The sequence below is a fragment of the Mus caroli genome, chromosome 1 (assembly GCF_900094665.2).
Source record: "Mus caroli chromosome 1, CAROLI_EIJ_v1.1, whole genome shotgun sequence".
NCBI lineage: Eukaryota > Metazoa > Chordata > Mammalia > Rodentia > Muridae > Mus > Mus caroli.
The window spans coordinates 92,040,827-92,064,855 of NC_034570.1; positions in this window are offsets into that span (position 1 = coordinate 92,040,827).

Sequence of the window (24,029 nt, forward strand, 5' to 3'; positions counted from 1 at the left end):
CCAAGGGGTAATAGACAGAAGGGAGGTTCCGGCCAGATGGTGTGGACTAGATAAGATGACCCTGCCTGTCTTCGGATTGAGGGGAGATTCCGGCCAGATGATGTTAGCTTAGATAATGTAGCCCCATTTGTCCTTGAATACCTTTTCATCTTTATGGCCAAGATGTTCTTAGGAATGCCTTAACAACAGCCCTGCCCTGGCATGCCTGGGGGCTGTTCTGCTTTGTTCTCAGTCCCAGATCAGGGCCGTGGGCTCCTAAACAAGTTACAATATTCCATCTTCCTTCAATAGGAATATATTTATATAACTAAATATTAGTTATAAGATTCATATATTACAGAAAAAAACACCAAGAATGCACCTCTGACAAGATTAACCCTCAAGAATGCTAAAATGACTTACTGTTCCAGATCCCAGATTGATCTTATCTCACTTGATGCTCTGCTTCCAAAAAACTTCCAGAAGAGTTGCTTATCAGAGATGACCTCAATTCATCCATCCTTTCATACTGTTCCAGTCAGGACTTCAATTAAGCCCTGATTTTTTTCTCATTATACACAGACTGGACAACAAATGCTACAACTAGATTTTAAGACTATTGTATTTAATTGTCTTGCTCCACCCAACAAAAGGAGAATTGTTCCCTCCAAGTCAACAGAAAATAGTGATAGAGAGTTGTTGTCCTGATCCCTTGGGTTTGGTTATCTGCTTTTGGATAATTTGTAAATTATAGATAGGTTGTCATTTTAAGAGGAAATTTAAAAATGGTTATAATTTTAAACAGGGAGAAAATTAAATCTAGAATTTAGACTCAGATATTTCTATCTTTCCTTTCCTCCTTTCTATGTTTCTTTCTTAGATAAAAGGAAAGGGAATAAACAAAAAAGGGGGCATATTTTATTATAATAAGAAATTAGAAAATTAGGAAAGTGTTATTAAATTTATTCTTAAAGCATTGTATGGACATAATATTACATTGGTTATATATATATTAATATTATATTGCATATATATATGCAATATATATATGCAATATATATATGCAATATATATATGCAATATATATATATATATATATATATATATATATAGTATGAGAATTGAAATTATATTTTGTAGCCATCCAGCAGCCATGGATGAAGTGGGTTACGTGAAAGGGAGATTGGAAACAAACAAACAAACAAACAAACAAACCACTGGGTTCAAGAGAAGGATGAAGCCAAGACAAAAGTCTTAGATCAAGACACAAAGTTTATTTGTCAGCACTGCATTTATATAGGGAGAACCCACAAACCCATCCTTTGTTTCAGCTGAATTGAGTTGCAAAGCAAGCTCAGCAGGCAGTCTAATCCTGTAGGAAATTGATTCCACCTGGGTCTTTAAAGTCCAACTGTGGCAAACACTTAAGTTCTATTTAGCCTGCTCAAGGCTGGAGGAAGGGCACAATATTGTCTTACTTAGGTGCAGAATTTTGGATATTGATACATGTTACGGTAAATCTCCAACCCAAATATGCCCCAGCAATGAAAACATAACTCAATTAATAATAATACATGCTGAATCTAGATTGGGCAGATCTACCACTAAACTACCATCATCTCCATCTATGAGATCTCTTAGAACTTGCAGTTTCTCCAGGCCATGTGCTTTTGCTCTGCTTTCTTCTTCCCACTCTGGGTCTTCTACCTCTTCCATTTTCTCCTTCTCTCTCCCTACCTTCCACTCTACCTTCCCTTTTATCTGTCCAATCATCAGCTCTCCTTTGTTTTACAAATCAAGGTGGGAAGCAGGTTTACAGGAAATCAGCTGACTCATTCCTTTTTCACAACCCCTCATAAGAGAATTGAATTAACATCAAATATATTTAGCTCCAGGGCTATCTGGAACAGATACACATTTAAGGTTTTTATTGGTATAAATCTTTGTATGTTGATACAAAATTTAAAATTAACTTTGTACTATTAGATAGGCAACATATTTAAGAATGCAGTGCTTAGACACAGAATTTTTAGTAGCTGCTATTGTGGACTATTTAGATGATTAAGCAATACAAGTTAATAGTCAGATAGTAAACTCATACTCATATTTGATTCTAAGTTATTTAATTAAAATATAGTGTTTTCAAGGTTATGCATATAGTAAAAATCTCAAAACATTTATATTTAACAATTCAGTTATGCTAAACTTAGATAGGCGGTCTTCAAAATAGTCCTAGATCCACAGATTATGGTATTTAATAGTATTTTATTATTTAAAGATCTATTGATTACAAGTGAGATCTACCCTTGAGAGGACCCCAATCCACTTCAAAGAAGATATTGAGCATCAATTCCTCCAGGTAGAGTTACTTCAATTGTGACAAGCTAGCCACTAATCAAGAAATGCTGTAATTTTGTCTGCAAACACAGTGGTGTCGGGGGGGTGGGGGTGGCGGGGATCAGAGGACAACAAGATAGTCTACTGCTAACCTCTGCCAAGGCAAGGCAAGATAACCCTTCATAATTCCTATCTCAGTTAAGGTCTATCAGATTTTCTGGGCCAGAATGCTATGACTCATGCTCCAACATTATAAAAATTATTTGGGATTATCCAGGCATTCAACTTTCTCTGCTAATTATGTAAATTTTGTGCTCCAAACAAATTTAGGTAATATTTAATACCTCCTCACAATAAAACTTAAGTTGCTTAACATTAAAAAAGATATTCTAGATTTTAATTGGTGGTTTTCAGACAGTAATGCAAGTTGAAATCAAACATGATTGAGGTACAAAATTGTAAACTCATCAAGTTAGGAGAAATGATAGAATACTTTTCCTAAACTGCCAACTATGAGGGACTGGATATTATATGTCATACCTTATAATTCAAATAATTGTTATAATTATGTTCAATTTATATCTGAGAGAAAAGAATCTTTTTAGGACTAAAAGGGAGACTTGTTGAGGTTTCTGTCTTCCACTGTCTGTTTTAATGCTAAGTGTGTGCTTCTAAGATGTGGAGTCTACAGCAGATGCTGAGACACTTCACCCAAGTTCATTCTGAGAGGTGAAGAAAGATGCTGGCAGTTAATATCTGGGCAGAAGGGAGATAGGTAAGGTTGAGTTCTCATGGGCTTAGGTCAGAGGAGAAATGAAAAAAGGCAAGAGAGGAAGCCACCATGAAAAAAAAATGTGTAGGAGGGAGTGAGAGAGCCACCATTGTGTAGGAGTAGGAGTAAAGAAAATTTGGCAATGTGGGCTGGCCAATTAGAGCTAAGAGCAGTCCAGCTATAACATAGTAAGTACTAATTAGGTGTTCTTGATAGGGACATAGATTCTAAGAACATGGAGGATAGACAGTTGCCAGATTATTGGGCTGCCTAAGACATATTTAAAATATAAAGATTGTATGTGTGGCTTTAATCTGAGAACAAAAATGGTCAAAGGTGGATATAAAGCCCTTGTCAGGTTTTATAATGTTTATTTTATTACACTGAACATTTGAACCTGTAAACTCACTGTAATTAAAAGTTGCCTTTTATAAAAGTTGCCTTGCTTATGGTGTTTTTTCATAGAAACAGAAACCCTAATGGTATAGATGTTGAACCATAAATGGAAGTATTGCTGTGATAGGTCTGAACATGTTTCAGTTTAGAAGAATGTGGATTTGTGGACTTCAAATTTGGGAAGTACTGTGTGCTTTAAGTGGAGCTTAATGGGCCACACTAGTAGAAATATGGAAGGCATTGGTCCTGAGAGTGTTTTGAACTGTGAGGGTCTGGCTCAGGTGGTTTCAGGTGAAAAAGTTAGTATGTGGCCTAGAGACTGTTTTTATGGTGTTTTGGTAAAGAATGTGACTGCTTTTTCCCATATCTGAAGAGTCTGCTTGAGGCTAAGTATAAGGTGAAGAGAATCAGATTAATTGCACTGACACATGAAGTTTCAGAAATGCCCCAAATAGACTTTGTTTTCTTGTTTACTTTCAGTAAGAGTGTTTTAAACAAGCATAGCAAGCTTAAAAAGAAAAAAGAAAAACTACAAAATGTGTTGTACAAGTAAAAAACTGGCACCAGGAAATTAAATGGAGCTGAATCCTGTGTTCAATGCTTATTGTTTAGTTGGATATTGTTTTCATCGGGACTTTAATCTGAATTGCACTACATTCTAGAAATGGAAGACACAGTATTTTGATCTGGATCTTGAGAAATTGTAGCCATGAAAAGCTTAGGCCCAGGCGTGATGGTTACTCACCTTTAATCCCAGGAGGCAGAGGCAATCAGATCTCTAAATTCAAGGCCAGCCGGGTACATAACAATTTCCAAATGGAAAAAGCTTAGGTCCAGGTATGGTAGTACACATTTTTTGCTTTAGAACTCAGGAGGCAGAGACATGATGATGTCAGTTCAAGGTCAATTAACAGAGGAACTTCTAGGATATTCAAGATTAGGCAATGGAGGTTGTGATAGAACAAGAAAGGTGTGTTCCTGCTTCAGCAAGCAGCAGAACTCAGCAGCTTTTGCCAAGTAGTCCTGGCTTCAGAGTCAAGAAGAGAAAGAACTGCTGGGACAACAAATGCTGGTTATCTCATGCTAAGAAATTAAGAAGAGACCAGCAACACTGAAGAAAAATCTTCTAGAAGTGTTTTGTGAGAGCTTCCAGAGATAGCCATGCTTGAATCTTGAACTGCAGCTGGACTTAGTCAAGTGTAAAAGTCACCTATATGGTAGTGGTTTTGAAGGTATGAAGAGGTCATGGAGAGCAGGTGAGAGGCTTTGTTCTGTGAGTGACCAGAAAAGGCCATTTGGGAAGAACTGAAGAGGTATTTCAAAGAAGCAGAGCCTTGACACAATAAAGAGAGCCTAAGAGAGGCTTTTTGTGAAGCCTCATTTCATCAGAAGTTTCCAGAATATTGGTGATGACTGTACCACATGTTGACTGCCAAGAACATTATCATCAATGTAATGTACAGTGCTACAGACGAAAGAGTTGGAGAAGTGACCCAAGTCTTTGGAGGAGCTGAGAAGCTAATGTTTGGATCCCAGACATTGGAAGAAGAAGCTGTAAAGTTGCAGTTGCCTTAGATACCTAAAGATATTCAAGATTCCTGCTAAGTAAAGCTAATAAAGAGAGTGAAACCAGCCAAAGAGAAAAAAGTTTCTTCCAGCAGTTATCAACACCGAAATAAGTTGTGCCTATTCGGGTAGGGAATAACATGGTTCCTTCTCCTGGAAAAAAGCCAGACTGGCATGGGCCTCCACAAATGCTGATATTTCTATGGGTATTAGTTTTGTTTATAAAATAGTATACATATTTTCATGTTCCTCCTTCAAGGAATATCCTCTCTGCCAAGGGTAATGACTTCATGATAATCAGATACAGTATAAATCCTGGAAGCAAGGACATGTCTATATCTCAGCAAAATGGAAGTTGCCTTAGATACCTAAAGATATTCAAGATTCCATCAAGATTCACTGACCATCAGTGCAGCCCTTAAGGCTATATAATAAATTGCTGAAAACGTGATTTTGAAAATATATGATTTCTCAACTATGCAAACTACAATGTAGTATATAATGTAGTATGAATTGTATAAGGAGCTTTACATATCTTAAAGAACAGAACCAGTTTTCCTGAAAGATACAAACACAGGCAGATACAAAATTATGCAGATTACTCAGTTCAAAGTCAGCTTGGGACAAAGGAAGTTTAAGTCCAGTTCAGAGCATGGTAGGAATGATCTCAGGAGAGTGTGCCACCTAGCTATTTTATTATTTTCTGTACTCAGGCTTGCTATCTCTAGAACCAAGGGACTGGTTACAGGGGATACTGATTCATGGGATAATCAAAGCAGAACATGAAGTAATGATTGAGTCGGTATATAATTTAAGAAACTGGGCTTTTGATCCACAAGAGAGGAGCTATCTAGATTAGGGATTTTTTCATTTTTTTATTAGTTATTTTATTTACTGACATTTCATATGTTATCCCTTTTTTCGGTCTCCTCTCCACAAACTTCCTATGAACATTCCCTCCCCTGCCTCTATGAGGGTGTTTCCTTACTCAGTCATCCACTCCCACATCAGCACCCTAGTCATCCAGCCTCCACAGAACCAAGAGTTTCCCCCTCCCTGTGATGCTTAATATGGCAGTCTTCTGCTACATTTCCAGCTGGAGACATAAGTACTCTTTGGTTGATGGTTTAGTCCTTAGAAGTTTGGAGGGGGCAGGGGGGGTGTTCTGGTTGGTTGATATTGTTCTTCCTATGGGGTTGCAAACACCTTCAGCTCCTTCATGCCTTGCCCCAACTTCTGTATTGGGGACCTTGTGTTCAGTCCTGTGTTTGGCTGCCTGAATCCACATCTGTATCAGTAAGTTTTTGGCAGAGCCTCTCAGGAGACAACTATATCAAGCTCCTGTCACCGGGTGCATCTTGGCACCAGCAAGAGTATCTGGGTTTTGTGTATGCAGAAGGGATGTATCCTGAGGTGGGGCACTCTCTGGGTGGCCTTTCTTTCAATATATGCTCCCCTCTTTGTTCCTGCACTTCTTTTTGACAGGAGAAATTCTGGATTAATATTTTTAAGGTAGGTACTTGGCCCCATCCCTCAACTAGGGGTCATGCCTATCCACTGGATATGGTCTTTACAGGTTCTATCTACTCTTTGTTAAGTATTTTAGTTAATGTCTTCCCTATTAGGTCCTGGGAACATCTTTGTTCCCTGGCATCTGGCACTTTATAGTGGCTAACCCCAGATCACCCTCCCTCACTGCTACTCTCCTTTAAAATTCCTGACCCTGTGTACTTCTCTCCCATCTCCTCCAGTATCTGAAATGTTCCACCTTTTCCCCTACCCTTCCTCTCTTTCTCCAAGATGCATTTCTCCCTCCGATTCCCAAAACTACCTTCTTATCCCTTCTGTGTAGTACTGTAGCACCCACATTTTGGTGTGGTCTTCTTTCTTCTTGGGTTTCATATGGTGTGTGAGTTGTATCTCAGGGATTCCATGCTTCTTTTTGGCTAATATGCCCTTATCAGTGAGTACAAACTATGTGTGAGTTTTTTGTATGTGTGTGTGTGTGTGTGTCCATCAGTAACATAAGGGCAATACCCCAAACACCTCCATAGGTAGAGGATGTGACCACAGATCACGTAGCCTCAAGGCAGGTTTCAATTTTAATGAGATACCTAAAGGCCTGAAGGGCTTAGTCAATATATTCCCTTCCCTAGACACTCCTCCCTGCAAAAGGTATTTAACCTCAAGCCTGCCCTGAGAAATTGGGGTATGGTTTTCTCCTCGACACTCTCTGCCATAACAATAAATGCCTTCCCTTCCGGTCGGCTCTAGCATCGGGTCACCTTGGGCTCGGTGTCATCAGACACCCCCAAGATCCCTAGAGGAGTCTCCAAGCGATCTTAGGACCTCTGGTGAGTGGAACACAACTTCTGCCAGGAGGCAGGTTCAAATGCCAGATATCTGGGCACCTCCCCTGCAAGAGGAGAGCTTGCCTGAAGAGAGTGCTCTGACCACTGAAACTCAGGAGAGATCTAGTCTCACAAGTCTGCTGATAGAGGCTAACATAATCACCGAAGTAACAAGCTCTAACCAGAGACAACTATAACAACTAACTCCAGAGATTACCAGATGGCAAAAGGCAAATGTAAGAATATTACTAAAAGAAAACAAGACCACTCACCATCATCTGAACGCAACACTCCCACCTCAGTCAGTCCTGGGCACCCCAACACACCGGAAAAGTTAGACCCGGATTTAAAAGCATATCTCATGATGATGGTAGAGGACATCAAGAAGAACTTTAATAACTCACTTAAAGAAATACAGGAGAACACTGCTAAAGAGTTACAAGTCCTTAAAGAAAACCAGGAAAACACAACCAAAGAGGTTAGCAGACTCTTGGGCACTGCAGATGACTCTGGATGCCAAGGAAGAGCTGAGAACAGGGAACCAAGGGCTGGATCTAGCCTGGGGCTAAAGGGGAAACAATGGGAGCTCAGGCTGGGTCCCTTGGGGAGGCAAGTCCTTGGCTAGCTTGGCTGGAAGGTTGACTTGGTAGAGGCCATGGCTGGGAGCACTGAGAGGCCTTCTGCTAGAGATTAGCAGCTGGCTTTTTAGACGAAGATCTGTTCCAGAGTTAGGATCTTCTTGCTTTTTGTATTTTCTTTGTCTGTTTTGCCAATGCCTTCTATGGTATTTTTTTTACCTCAGACTTTCTTTTCTATCTCTTGTATTCTGCTGGTGATGTTTGCATCTATGACTCTTGATTTCTTTCCTAGGTTTTTTTCTCCAGGGTCATCTCCCTTTGTGATTTCTTTATTGTTCCTATTTCCATTTTTAGATCCTGGATGGTTTTCTTCAATTCCTTTGCCAGTTTGATTGTGTTTTCCTGTATTTCCCTAAGAGATTTATGCATTTCTTCTTTAAGTGCTTCTACCTGTTTATATGTGTTGTCCTGTACTTCTTTAAGGGAGTTGTCTATGTTCTTTTTAAAGCCCTCTAACATCATGATGGGATGTGATTTTAAATCAGAATCTCAGTTTTCCAGTGTGTTTTGGCATCCAGGGCTTGCTAATAGGAAAACTGGGTTCTGATGATGGCAAGTAGCCTTCATTTTGGTTGCTTATGTTTTTGTGCTTGCCTGTCACTATCTGGTTATCTCTGCCATTAGATGGTTTTGCTTTCTCTGACAGTAGATTGTCCCTCCTGTGAACCTGTGATCTTTGGTATGTTGCACTCCTGAGAGACTAGCTCTCTGTGGGTGGGATTTGAGTGTGGATAAATGTGGCAAACGGTTAGCTCTGGAGCACAGGTGGAAACCAGAAAGGTCAGGGTTTATCTTTCTTCTTGTTGTTGTTTTTTATAGTTGGAAAAAAAATCCCTGTATAGAGCAGAGAGGTATCTGAACATCTCCAGAGAAAGCAGAGCATAGAGAGGTCAGTCTCAAAAGATGTCTGGAGCAGAAGATATGTTATAAGGTTGTAACCTACAGTTTGATTTTGAGTCATTTGTTTTACTGCTTTCAAACATCCTGTCTCTCAGAATCCCTCTCCAAGCCAAGGCTTATCCTTGGCAGATTTGGACTTGGAAACCCAGAGTTAGTACTTTGTGTAGCTTGTTTCTGGTCTTGCTTTGGTTCAGTATTTATTCACCATGCTGTTTGGGAATGGTAATGTATTTCCTGTGATGTTGGAGGTATGTTATCTATGAGAGGATGTTTGCAGGTATTGGGGCATGGTGAGTATGAGAGTTGGCAGCATGCATAGTATATGGGTGAAAATTATAACATAAAGAAATAAATGTAGAATATTCATATAGATATATCAAGAAAAAATTCAACGTTAATACTTGAAGACAAATTGTGTTACCATATCCCTCAAATGGATAACCTCATGAGAAAATCCTATGAAATAAATAACAATGAAGTCGAAATTGAGTTTTAAAATAGTTTGATGTTACATAATTGCTGCTATCCCCTTCACAGTTTTTACCAGTGCTTAATAATTAAATATATTGTTTCCAGCCAATTATGGTGTTCAATTAAACATGGAATACAAGGACATTATTCCAATTTCCCACAAACGATTATTGGAGAATTGAACAAATGTGTGACCCTCTCTGTGAATGACTATGTAAAACAAATCTTACTGATGCCCATGGTCACAATACTAGCAAGCACTCTCTCTTTATTTTCCATAGTCATGTGAACTTGCAGCCACACACTTTGTCTAACAGACAAAATAGCATGCAATTCATTAATGCAAGACTTATCACCATGGTCAATGAAATATAGATCTCATTCTGTGTTTTTGAAATTGCTGGAAAAATATGGGTGAGTGCTATTGTCCTGACTTGGAAGGTGATGGCATACATAATATACTTTTTGGATCTGAGGAGACATACAGTTACAGGCTCACAAACCGGTTTCAATCATTTTTAATATGTCTCTCACTCAATTGTGGGGTACTTGGAAAATCTACACTGATCCACAGAGAAAAGATTACTTAAAAGCAAACACCCATAGTACTATTGAAAGACTGTACCGGTGACAGAGTTTGTATGAGTATTTGATTAAACATTACAAAACATTTTTCTAACAAATAACTGTGTATTTGAAATATTTTTCATGGTAACCTGGTTGTTTTCATTCATAGTTAAATGGATCATACTGGCCCTTGTCAAGAGTGTCTAACAAATGATCATAGTATTCTGGAATATATTGGATGTTTTTATAGGTTGACCTGGAATTCATACGATTAATTTCTCTTTGATAATCATTTATTTTGGTTTTTATTTTTATTTCTTTTTCTAGGTAGTCAGGGGTAACCTTGAACTTCTGATACTTCCCCCCCTGCATTACACATCATAGGATTACAGGTTTTTTTTTGTCACCTAGCTCAATTTATATGTCTTGGGTTTAAAACCAGGGCTGCAGATATGCTAGTTAATCACTCTCTCAACTTAACTATATCCCTAACTCACATCCTGTCAGAGAAATCATACAAGTAAGATTAAATGTTGAAGGAGATTCCTGCAAGACTGGCAAGCAGGTAGAGGAATAGAATAGAGAAACCATGTAGGTGCTAGAGTACAGTGTTTATTTATATATGGGAGTTATCTAGTACTAATTTACCTCATTTATCAGGAGTTGTTTATTAAATCAAAACTATTTTCAGAACCAATTCAAGATAGCCAGATCTGGCTGAAATAATAACAAGGCATGTGGAAACATGGTATATAAGCTAATTTTCTCATTGTCATGAAAACTACCTGAAAAGAAATAATAGAACATCTATGTAATCTGATTACCCCAAGGTCTAAGGTACCATTGAGGAAGAGGGTATAGAAAGGGTAAACAAACATAAGATTGGGGAGAACCAGGGCAAATCAATGTCTTCTGGATATTGATCCATGCCTGCTTTACTCATGAATGCACAGCAGAAGGGGCCTGGGTAAGATATGAACAAGATGAAGCCAATCAGTATTTCAGCAGGAATGGATGAGGAGCCTTTTGGCTCCCACTCAAATATAAACACATATTGGAAGTTGATGGATGCTATGGTGTGGAATGCACTTTTCTTTAAGGGTGTAGCCCTGGTAGGTAAACCATCCACAGGTGAGAATGTCCCACCCACCTGAATGTATGGCAAGCACAGATTGAACTGTTAGGTTATAAACAATCTAAAAGAAAACAAAGAAACATACATGAATTTTGGGGTTGAAAGTGGAAAGGAGGGTAGATTTGAAGGACTTAATGGATGTGGTAGTCTTGAAAATGATCAAAATATAGTACATGCAGTTATGAAATTCTTAATTAAATTAATAAAACATGGTGTATGAAAATAGATTCCACTATTTATTTCAGTTTCGAGTGCCCATGAAAAATCATAAAATGCATATTATCCCTACATCTGAAGTCAGGCATGGAAGAGGGTACAGAAATATGGCTAGCCCCAAAACCTTATGGCCAAGCCCTGTTATCTCCTGTTTCCTACAATGAAGACTCACTCCTGAAAACTCCCACAGCCTTCTTTAACAGAATAACCAGTTTGGAAATAAGTGTTGAAACATAGGAACCTATAAGAGAAGTTTTCCCATTGAAACCCAGCCCCTGATAGATATTACCATTGAAATAAAATAAAAGTCACTCTCGTTCATGTTTGTTATGCCTATGTTTTATGCTTACACATCAGCAGTAAGGGGGACTTTGTGGACTTCTGTATTAGAGCATGCCATTTTTAATCTTAGCTTCTTTCTACATGATTGTATGTTCTGTATTCCTCTTCCATATTTTCATCACTGTTTCTGTCTTTTGATGGAGCTATATGATATGGAGAAATATATGAGTAGAAAGCATTTCAATTGCCATAAACCTAATGTGTTCATGAGGTATCATTCCTCAAATCATCATCTGCCTTGTTTGAGATCTTTAGTACCAACTGGCTTTATGCAAAAAGATTCTACTCATGCTTTAGTTCAATAATTTTCCTGATTCATTTTGCATTCCTGCTGAATCTGCTATTGAATATACAAAGTGTTTTTGTTTTAGTGTTAAAACTTAATTACACATTTTTCAAACCACTGACAATATAAGTTTTCTTGATTGTCAAATCAGCAGATAGGAAAATTTTCAAAGCTATATTTCTGGTATGTGTATAATCCTGTTTATACTTTGTGAAAAGTTCAAACTATAGGTGTACTGAAAAGCATTTTATTACCTTTTGCTGTAAGAATTCTGAATATTATATTATTTCCCATTAGAATCGATGTACTGTATCATTACACATAACAGATAAACTCACACCTCTTATGTGAAAGGGGTTATAAAATTGTGATAGAATAACATTTTTCCTGCTTCTCTAGAGTTTTATGTACTTCAGTTACTAAAAAACATAAAATGGTCAATAAAATATTTATTATTACTTTGAAAATCTCTGTAGGCAAAAATTGAGTTGGGCAGTACCTGTAGCTTTCCATAAAGCACCTTACATTAAAACATAGAAATCTGGTTTTTATTTTATTTTATCTTACTTTATTTTTAATTTGAGTTTACATGCCTTTCAATGCTAATCTATTTAAATCTGGTAGGAGAGGAGATTTTCAGTTTTCATTAAAATGCTTATGACTGTCGTTATTGTTACTTTCAAACTCTCATATGTATGTTGTGGGTTTGAAGTTGTTTTATCAGAAGATTTATGGTGTTTTATTTGTTTGTTTCAGTGCTTATGTATGTGTTGTACATGCATATATATATATACATATATATACATATATACACATATATATATACATATATACATACACACACATATACATACATATATATATATATATATATATATATATGTTCACCTGTTTATAGATGTTCATGTCACACATCTGTGTGCCAGATATCAGTGGATTTTGCTCAAATGTTCTGCAATTTACTTACTGAGGCAGATTTTTACACTAAAACAAGAGTTTTCAAAATAAACTAATATAGGCAGGTATCTTTCTAGTTCCAGTGATCTCTGTCTCTTACTCCTAGGTTCTATGATTAGAGACATGTTGCCACACCTACCTTGATTTTGATGGGTTCCAGTGATCAGTATTATGGACCAAATCTACTACATACATAAAGCTATAATAGAAGAACTGAAGGTAGGTATGCCTTGGGACAATAGCCACTATACGACATTTCCACTATTTTACAACTTGCAGCTTCTGTTGTGTTCAATACTCTGCTATTGATTCATTTTCTAACTTTATTGAGTTGTCCATATCCTAGATATTAAGGATCAGTTCTGATCACTAGTATTCAGTCCCTTTTCTTTGAAGACTCTATGGTACATTTTGTAAGAGTGAGGTTTTAAGGTTTGCAATAACTTTTAACTACTGGAAGACAAAGAATTGGCAGAATAACAATAAGTCTTCTTTGGAAGTCATGGTTGTTGGTCCATACAGTTTTCAGGTAGACTTGGAAAATGCCTGTGCTGGAATGTCATCTTTATTCTTGTAGTTCACCTCATACATGTAGTGAATACAATTGAATCTAGAACCAGGTGATTCTGAGAATATATTTCTCGTTTGAATTTCCGTAATTTGGTTGGTATTATTTGTTAAGTAAAAATGATGCTCACTAATTTCTGTAGTAATAGAGTCCCTATTTTTCAAGGTAACTTATTTCTTCCTTTCTCTATATTTATTCATTTATTTAATTATTATATATCTTTAGATAGTGTCTCACTATGTAGCCCTATTTTTGTGTAGACAAGTGTGCCTTAAATTTAGAATGATCTACCTGTCTCTGACTGGAGTACTTGGGTAAAAGGTGCTCACCAGCAAGGGCTGCCAGGGATTTTTACATTCAGTTTCATCTTTCTGAATCCTGGAAATTACTGGGGAAGAGAGTCTTGGTCAGCGACTATATATGTCTCATGTTGGTTAGTAGGCACATCTGTAAGGATTGGATTGTTTTCCTTAATTGACATAAGACAATTCAGTATAAAAGTGGAAACACCAATTTCTGGTTTTTGGACCTGGAATACATAAGAGTAAAAATGGATAACAACATACTGAGGATGAAAGTGTCACCCCTTCATTGTGGATGTAGCTAGCTGTTTCAGGACCTTGGCTTGATATTCTCATAGAAATAAATAATAAAATGGTTGTGTGAGCTAAAAGAAATTAATTAAATCAAAATTTTCAGAACCTTTTTACAGCAACAGAAATGAAACAGGAATTCCTCTAAACTCATTTCCCAAAACTTTACTTTGGCCTGTGTAAAGATGGTTTATTTCTTTTTACTTTTTGTAACTTTAAAAACAAACTGCTCTAGCAATCTGACTCCTTTTTATTCAATCGTTTGATATTTTTTTCCATTCTAAATGTTGCCCCCCTTCCTAATTCCTCTTCGAAGTATCCCTCTGGGGATCAAGTCTCTACAGAATTAGGTACATCCTTTTTCACTGAGGCCAGACAAGGCAGCCTTATGTTACATAATGGTCCAGTCCACATATGCTCTTTGGTTGGTGGCTTACTCTCTGGGAGCACTGAAGAGCACAGGTTAGTGGATCCTGTTGTTTTTTTCTATGTGGTTGTCATCCCCTTCATCTTTTTTAATCCTTCCTCTAACTCTTCCTTACGTGACCCTGACCTCAGTCCAATGATAACTGTCTGCATCTGTCTCAGTCAGCTGCTGTTAGAGCCTATCAGAAGACAGCAATGTTTTTTGTTTTCCTGTATGGGTTGCAAATTGCTCTTTCCATGTCTCTGAAGAATTGAGTTGGAACTTTGCATTGTATCTGTTGATTGTTTTTTGTTATATGCTCATTTCACTATGTTAACCCTATTAACCCATGAGCATAGAAGATCTTTCCATTTTCTGAGGTCTTCTTCGATTTCCTTTTTTCTGGGAATTGGAGTTCTTGTCATAAAGATTTCTTACTTGCTTGGATAGAATTACACCAAAATATTTTATGATATGTGTGGATATTGTGAAGAGTGTTGTTTACTTAATTTCTTGCTCACGTTATTTATCATTTGTAAAAAGGAAGGTTACTGATTTGTTTGTGTTAATTCTATATCTAGCCATTTTGCTGAAGTTGTTTATCAGCTGTAGGAGTTCTCTAGTAGAATTTTGGGGGTCACTTGTTTATCTATCATATCATCTGAAAATAGTGAGACCCTGACTTCTTCCTTTCCAATTTCTATCTCCTTGATCTCTTTTTGTTGTCTAATTGTTCTAGCTAGAACTTCAAGCACTTTACTGAATAGATAGGGTGAGAGTGAGCAGATTTTAGTCCGATTGCCTCAAGTTTCTTTCAATTTAATTTGATGTAGGCTGTTGGTTTACTGTGGATTGCTTTTATTATGTTTAGGTATGTGACATGGATTCCTAGTCTCTTTAAGAGTTTTAACATAAAAAGGTGTTGAATTTTATCAAAGTCTTTCAGGATCTAGTGTAATAATCATGTGATTTTTTTTGTTGTTGTTGTTTCTTTGATTGTGTTTATATAGTGGATTAAGTGGGTGGATTTTTATATATTGAACCATACTTGATCATGATGAATGAGGATTTTGATGTGTTTTAGGATTTGGTTTGCAATAATTTTACTAAGTATTTTTGCATCAATACTCATAAACAAAATTGAACTCAAGTTCAACTTCTTTGGTAGGTCTTTGTGTGGTTTGGTATCAGAGTACCTAAGGCTCCAGAGAATGAATTAGGTAATGTTACTTTTGTTTCTAACTTGTGAAATATCTTAGAAGCATATTAGTACTAATTCTTCTTTGATGGACTAATAAAATTCTGCATTTAAGTCACCTGGCCTTGATCTTTTGTTTGTTGGTTAGTTTTTGTTGGAAGGTTTTTACTGACTGTTTCTATTTTCATATGTGTTGTGGGGTTTTTTAGATAGTTTATCTGATCTTGATTTAGCTTTGGTACATGGTATCTGTCTAGAAAATCATCCATTTCATCTAGACTTTCCAATTTTCTCAAGTTCAGATTTCTATTGTTATGTCTTCCTTTTCATTTACTAATTTGGATACTGACTCTGTGCCTTTAGTTACTTTGGCTAAGATTTTTATCGCAATGTTGTTTTTTTTTTTTCTTTTTAAATAACCAGCTTTTTAGTTTTGCTGATTATTTGTATTGTTTTCTTTGTTTCTAACTGGTTGATTTCAGCCCCGAGTTTGGCTATTTCCTTCTATCTAAACCTTTTGCATGTGTATGCTTCCTATCCTAGAGCTGTCAAAAGTTCTGTTATGTTACTAGTATAGGGCTCTACAATTTCTTCATGAAGGCACTTAGTACGATGCATTTTCCTCTTATCAATGTTTTCTTTGTGTCTCCTAATTTAGGGTATGCTGTGCCTTTATTTTCATTGAATTCTAGAAAGTCATTAATTTGTTTCTTTATTTCTTCCCTGACCAAGCTACGATGAGTAGAGAATTTGTTCAGTTTCCATGAATATGTGGGCTTTCTCTTTTTGTTGTTGTTGCTGTTGTTGTTGTTGCTGTTGTCATTGTTGCTGCTGTTTAAGTACAACAAAACACTGTGCTAATCTGATAGAATGCATAGGATTATTTCGGTTTTCTTGTACTGGTTTTGTGTCCAATTTTATGGCCAATTTTGGAGAAAGTTCTATGAGGTGCTCAGAAGGTACAGTCATTTGTCAGAGAATGTTCTTTAGTTCTCTGTTACATCCATTTGGTTCATAATTTCTGTTAGTTTCAATGAGTCTTGTTTAGTTTCTGTTTCAATGACCGATATATTGGTTAGAGTATAGTTTTGAAGTACTCCACTATTAGTATGTGAGTTTCATGTGTGTTTTGATCTTTAGTAGTTTCTTTTACAAATGTGGGTATCCTTCATTTGGGGCATATATGTTCAGAATTGAAACTTGATATTGATGGATTTTTTTTTTCTTTGGTAAGTATAATGTGTCCTTCCCCATCTCTTTTGATTAATTTTTTAAAAGATTATTTAATTGGAAATTGTAATGGTGACTCCAGCTCTTTTCCTGGGAACATTTTCCTTGAAAAAAAAATTCAAGCCTTTTATTTTTGTGGAAGTGTTTGTTTTTGTTGTTAAAATGTGTTTCTTATTTGCAGCATAATGATGGGTCCTCTGTCTATCCATTCTGTTAGCCTGTGCCTTTTTATTCAGAAACTGAGTCTGTTGGTTTTGAGAGATATTAAAGACCAATGATTGTTATTTCCTGTTATTTTTGCTGTCAGAGTTGAGTGTGTGTGTGTGTGTGTGTGCCTGTTTGTGTGTGCGATATTGTCTTCTATTGGGTTTGTTGTGAGATGACCAATTTCTTTTGTTTTTTTTTTTTCTGTGTAATTTCCCACCTTATGTTGGAGTTTTGCTTCTATTTCCTCTGTAGTAGGGCTGCTTTAGTAGAAAGATTGTTTATATTTGGTTTTGATATGGAAAACCTTGCTTTCTGCATCTATGTTAATTGAGAGTTTTGCTGGGTTTAGTAGTAGAATGTAGCATGCGTGGTTTTCGGGGGTATGTATGACTTCTGTCCAAGATTTTTCAGCTTTTGTAATCTCTCATGAGAAGTCTGGTGTGACTGTGATAGGTCTTCCATTATATATTATATGGCCCTTTCCCCTTACACCTTTTACTATTCTTTCATTGTTCTGTACATTTAGTGTTTTCATTATTATGAGGCAGGAAGATTTTCTTTTCTGGTCCAATCTATTTGGATTCTTGTTCATTTACGGTTATCTCTTTATTTAAGTTAGGTGACTTTTCTTTTATGATTTTGATGAAGAAAATCTTCATAGTCTTAGGTTTGGTCTTTGAACTGTGTCCTGAATTTACAGAATGTTTTGTGTTAGGAACTTTTTACACTTTGTGTTTTTTTTTTTTTTTTTGAACAATGTGTGAATATCTCCTATGGTATCTTCTATGTCTAAAATTCTTTCTACTGTCTCTTACATTTCACTGGTGATTCTTGCATTTGTAGTTCCTGATCTCTTCTGTAGGCTTGATACCTCTAGGTTTGCCTCCATTTGTGATTTCTCGATTATTTCTATTTTTATGACTCTGATAATTTTGTTCAATTTCTTCACCTGTTTGGTTGTATTTCCCTGTATTTTAAAGGATTTATTGGTTTACTCCTTTAGGGCTTCTCCTTGCTTGCCTGAGTTTTCCTGTATTTCTTTAAGGGAGTTATTTATATCTTACTTAAAGGTCCCTATCATCATCATAAGATGGGATTTTAGGTCAAAATTTTGCTCTTCATGTGTCTTAGAGTCCCCAGGGCTTCCTATGTATGTTAGGAGAACTGGGTTCTGATGGTGCCAAGTTACATTAGCTTCTGTTGCTTATGTTCTTGTGCTTATCTTCTACCATCTTGTTATTTCTGGTATTAACAGTCCTGGTTGTCTAGGACTGGGGCAGACCTCTTTAGAGACAAGAAGAGCTGTGTGACCTGAGTTACAGCAGGCCTCCTGAGAGGCAGGCAATGCTATCACTGGTTAGGATAGGCCTTGTGTGACCTTGGTTATAGCAGGCCTATGTCCTTGTGTACCTGGGTAGGGCAGACATCCTGGGAGGAGACAGACTTTCTTTGGAGTTCAGGGCCAGGCATGCAATTTTGTGTCCCTGGTTATGTGTGCATTCTAGAAGGCAGGTAGGATTTGTGGTGGGGACAGTAGGGTGTGGCTGAATCACTGATCTACCACTTTGCTCAGGTGGAAGTGCAGACCATATGGGGGCATGACTCAACCCTTGCAACCAGTTTGTACCACCACCAAATTATATGTATTTGTGTATTTCTTTTTTTTTTCCATTTGTACTAATTTAATTTTACTTTGTCACAGGCTGTGTAGATTTCAAACAAAGATAAATTATGTGTGTGGGAGGGGGAAAGGGTCTAATACGGGCATGTTTTACCACTTTAATGCATGTGAAGACCGAAAGTTGATTTTAGGATATTTTCTTCTACTACTTCCCCATGTCACAAAGATTCTCACTGAATCAGAGACTCACCATTTCAGACAGGATGGCCTTTAAAAATCCAGGGTTCATCTTCCAAGCTTTAGGGTTGCATACATGTATAATCATACCCAAACTAGTTTTTGTTTTTTTAACTTTTCTTGTATGGGTTCTATAGGTCCAAACTCAGGTCCTTGTATTCTTGGAGCAAGTGTTTTACCAGTTCATTCTTCTCCCCACTCCCCATTGTAATTTATTTTGCTCTGGATTTATCCATGAAACCTATCCACTTAATCCTTGACATGGATCAGCTATACTCATAACATTCCCTGATCTGTTAAGAAAGCTCCAGTTATTGGTAGTGGTTATAAAAATATACTCTTTAGTAGTTCATAAAGCCCAACATGGTAATATGTTTATTGAAATCATTATTAGTGTCATATGATCACAATAGTAGATACAGGAAGATTATATGATTTCATTAACTAATGATACTTTGGAAACATACTAAACTTGATGAAGTTGACCATGTCAGTAAAGCATGGCCTAGAGCTAGTTCACTGATAAGTAATAAATAAAGACCAAGAAAGAATTTGTGAAAACTTCAGCACAAAGTAAATACATCCTCACCCTTCCAGGGTTTCATTCCATTTATATATGATAGAGTATAGATTTTGCAGAGCATTTCATGCTGCTTTGCTGTTTGAAGCATTTCTGCATTTGTGGATTTGTTAGAAATATCTGTACTTTGTCTGCCTCCCAGAACATTTCCAATCTTACAACTGAAAAATTTTTTGAAAACTCTCTCTCTCAGTCTAATATTTAGAAGTTATCTTTGAATTCTACCCTCTCTGTTCCAATATGAATAGAATTATTATCTTCTTTATCAAACTGTCATATAGTATTTACATGTAAATATCACTTATACCACTGACTCCTACTATGCTTATTAATATTTATTGAAAATTTAGCAAGTTCTAGGAACACCTAGGATATAAGCCTTTTTTTAAAAATTAATTTTTATTACGTATTTTCCTCAATTACATTCCCAATGCTATCCCAAAAATCCCCCATACCCTCCCCCCACTTCCCTACCCACCCAATCCCATTTTTTGTCCCTGGCGTTCCCCTGTACTGGGGCATATAAAGTTTGCGTGTCCAATGGGCCTCTCTTTCCAGTGATGGCCAACTAGGCCATCTTTTGATACATATGCAGCTAGAGTCAATACCTCCAGGTTACGGGTTAGTTCATAATGTTGTTGCACCTACAGGGTTGCAGATCTCTTTAGCTCCTTGGATACTTTCTCTAGCTCCTCCATTGGGGGCCCTGTGTGTTTGTATTATCGAATTCCTTTTTTTTTCTTTTTTTTTATTAGACATTTTCTTCATTTGCATTTCAACTGCTATCCCCTTTCTTAGTTACCTCTCTGAAATTCCCCTATATGCTCTCCCCACCCTGCTCCCCAACCCACCCACTCCAACTTCCTGGCCCTGGCATTCCCCAGTACTGAGGCATATAATCTTTGCAAGACCAAGGGCTTCTCCTCCCATTGAGGGCCAACTAGTCATCCTCTGTTACATATGCAACTAGAGACACAAGCTCAGTGGGGTACTGATTAGTTCATATTGTTGTTCCTCTTATCGGGTTGCAGACCCCTTAAGCTCCTTGGGTACTTTCTCTGGCTCCTCCATTGGGGGCCCTGTGATCCATCCAATAGATGACTGTGAGCATCCACTTCTGTATTTGTCAGGCATTGGCATAGACTCGTAAGAGATAGTTGTAACATGGTGATGTGAGCAAAATCTTGCTGGAATATGCAATGGTGTCCGTGTTTGGTAGTAGTTTATAGGATGGATCCCAGGATGGGGAAGTCTCTGGATTGTCCTTGCAGTCTCATCTCCTAAAGTTGTCTCTGTAACTCCTCCCATGGATGTTTTGTTCCCCATTCTAAGAAGAAACAAAGTAACCACACTTTAGTCTTCCTTCTTCATTAGTTTCATTTGTTTTGCAAATTGTATCTTGGTTATTGTAAGTTTCTGGGCTAATATTCACTTATCAGTGATTGCATATCATGTGTGTTCTTTTGTGATTGGGTTACCTCACTCAGTATGATATCCTCCAGATCCATCCATTTGCCTAAGAATTTTACAAATTCATTGTTTTTAATAGCTGAGTAGTACTCCATTGTGTAAATGTACCACATTTTCTGTATCCATTCCTCTGTTGAGGGGCATCTGGGTTCTTTCCAACTCCTGGCTATTATAAATAAGGCTGCTATGAACATAGTGGAGCATGTGTCCTTATTATAAGTTGGAACATCTTCTGGGTATATGCCCAGGAGAGGAATTATTGGATCTTCCAGTAGTACGATGTCCAATTTTCTGAGCAACCTCCAGACTGATTTCTAGAGTGGTTGAACCAGCTTACAATCCCACCAAAAATGGAGAAGTGTCTCTCTTTCTCCACATCCTCACCAGTATCTGCTTTTACCTGAAACTTAGCCATTTCCACTAGTGTGAGGTGGAATCTCAGGGTTGTTTTGATTTGCATTTCACTGATGATTAAGGATGTTGAATATTTTTTCAGGTGCTTCTCAGCCATTCGGTATTCCTCATTTGAGAAATCTTTGTTTAGCTATATACCCCATATTAGTCCCTTATCTGATATAGAATTGGTGAAGATCCTTTCCCAATCTGTTGGTATCCTTTTTTTCTTATTGACAGTGTCTTTTTACTTACAGAAGCTTTGCAATTTTTTGAGGTCCCACTTGTTGATTCTACCACTTTGCTCAGGTGGAAGTGCCACTGTGGTACCACTCAGTGGTACAAGCCACTGGTGTTCTGTTCAGGGATTTTCCCCCGTGCCTATATATTTGAGGCTTTTCACCACTTTCTCCTCTATAAGATTTAGTGTCTCTGGTTTTATGTGGAGTTCTTTGATCCAGTTAGACTTGAGCTTTGTACAAGGAGATAAGAATATTTCAATTCACATTCTTCTACATGATAACTGCCAGTTAAGCCAGCACCATTTGTTGAAAATGCTGTCTTTTTTCCACTGAATGGTTTGAGCTCCTTTGTCAAAGATCAAGTTTGGTGTGTAGATTCATTTCTGGTTCTTCAAATTTATTCTATTGATCTACTTGTCTGTTGCTGTACTAGTACCATGCTGTTTTTATCATAATTGCTCTGTAGTACAGCTTGAAGTCAGGCATGGTGATTCCCCCAGAGGTTCTTTTATTGTTGAGAAGAGTTTTTGCCATCCTAGGTTTTTTGTAATTCCAGATGAATTTGCAAATAGCTCTTTTTAACTCTGTGAAAAATTGAGTTGGAATCTTGATTGGGATTGCATTGAATGTGTTGATTGCTTTTGTCATGATAGCCATTTTTACTACATTAATCCTACCAATCCCTGAACGTGGGAGATCTTTCCATTTTCTGAGATCTTCTTGATTTCTTTCTTTAGAGACTTGAAGTTCTTATCATACAGATCTTTTCACTTAAACATAATAAAAACAGTATATAGCAAACCAGTATCCAACATCAAACTAAATGGAGAGAAACTTGAAGCAACCTCACTAATATCAGGGACTAGACAAGGCTGCCCACTTTCTCCCTACCTATTCAATATATTACTTGATGTCTTAGCCAGAGCAATTAGACTACAAAAGAAGACCAGGGGGACACAAATTGGAAAGGAAGAAATCAAAATATCACTATTTGCAGATGATATGATATGATATATAAGTGACCCTAAAAATTCCACCAGAGAACAGCTTCCGTGCAGTAATTGGACATAAAATCAGCTAAAACAAATCAGTGGCCTTTCTCTACACAAAGGACAAACAGACTGAGAAAGAAATTAGGGAAACAACACCCTTCACAATAGTCATAAATAATAGAAAATTCCTTCATGTAAATGTGACTGAGAGAAGTTTTTAAAACAGAATGTAAGACACCAACCCAGGATCACACATGGCTCCCGCTGCATATGTAGCAAAGGATGGCCTTGTCAGGCATGAATGGGAGAAGAGTTCCTTGGTCCTATGAAGGCTGGATAGATGTCACAAATATAGGGGAATCAAGGGTGGGGAGGCAGGAGTGGGTGGGTGCAGGAACAGTCTCATAGAAGCAGGGATATGGTGTATGGGGTGGAGTTTCTAGGAGGGGCAGAAACCAGGTAAGGGGATAACTCTTAAAATGTAAATAATTAAAAAAAAAACACTTCTTAGAGATGAACCTTTTAAAAGAACTTTCTTAGAGAACTTTCATAGAAAACATTTTAGAGAATTAATGTTTTTTTAGAGGGAACTTAGAAATAAAGATCAAAATCACTTTTCAAAGTGTCCTGCTTTTCTGCTAGACTTCAACTAGCAGGCTGGCATTTAAAGCAGCACAGTTCCTGGGAAGATAGAACAAAGTCTACTTTACTTAATACCTGCTGTTTTAAGATGAGGTGCTAAAAGCCAGAGATTGCAGTTTCTGGCCTCATGACAACTCTGACAGGTAGGTCAGCTACAGTAGCAAAGTCGTTCAAACTTCAGTTAGGTAAACATTTTATTGTGGAAAAAAAAAAAAACCTAAATACCTCACCCTGACCACTGAAGCTCCTCAGGCCCTCAGCTTACCTTCAAGAGAGAATCAAGAAGGAAGAAGAAGCTAGGGAAGGCCCCTGGCAAAGGGTGGGAAGTAATGATGAGAAAAAAAAATGGATTTCCAAAGCACGGTTTATATTTCTAGAATTGTTTTTCTTTTCTTCTTGTGAGTATAATACAATTACACCATATCTGCTTTCCCATTTCTCCCTTTTAACCCTCCAATGTATCCTTTTTTTGCTCGCTTTCAAATTCATGAGTTCTTTGTTAGAAATTAGGTGTGTGTGTTTTTACACATATAAAATTTAAGTCTGGAGATGTTTTCGTTTATTTGTTTTTAGACAGGTTTCTCTCCCCCCAATTGTCTTGGTATTCTGGAGCTGGCTATGTAGACTGAAAGACCTCCGTGGGGATACCCCCACCCAAGTCAGGAGATAGTGTGCACCCAAAGAATCATGAGAGACCGTCTTACTGCAAACACACGAGGGAGTTTAATGATGGAGCT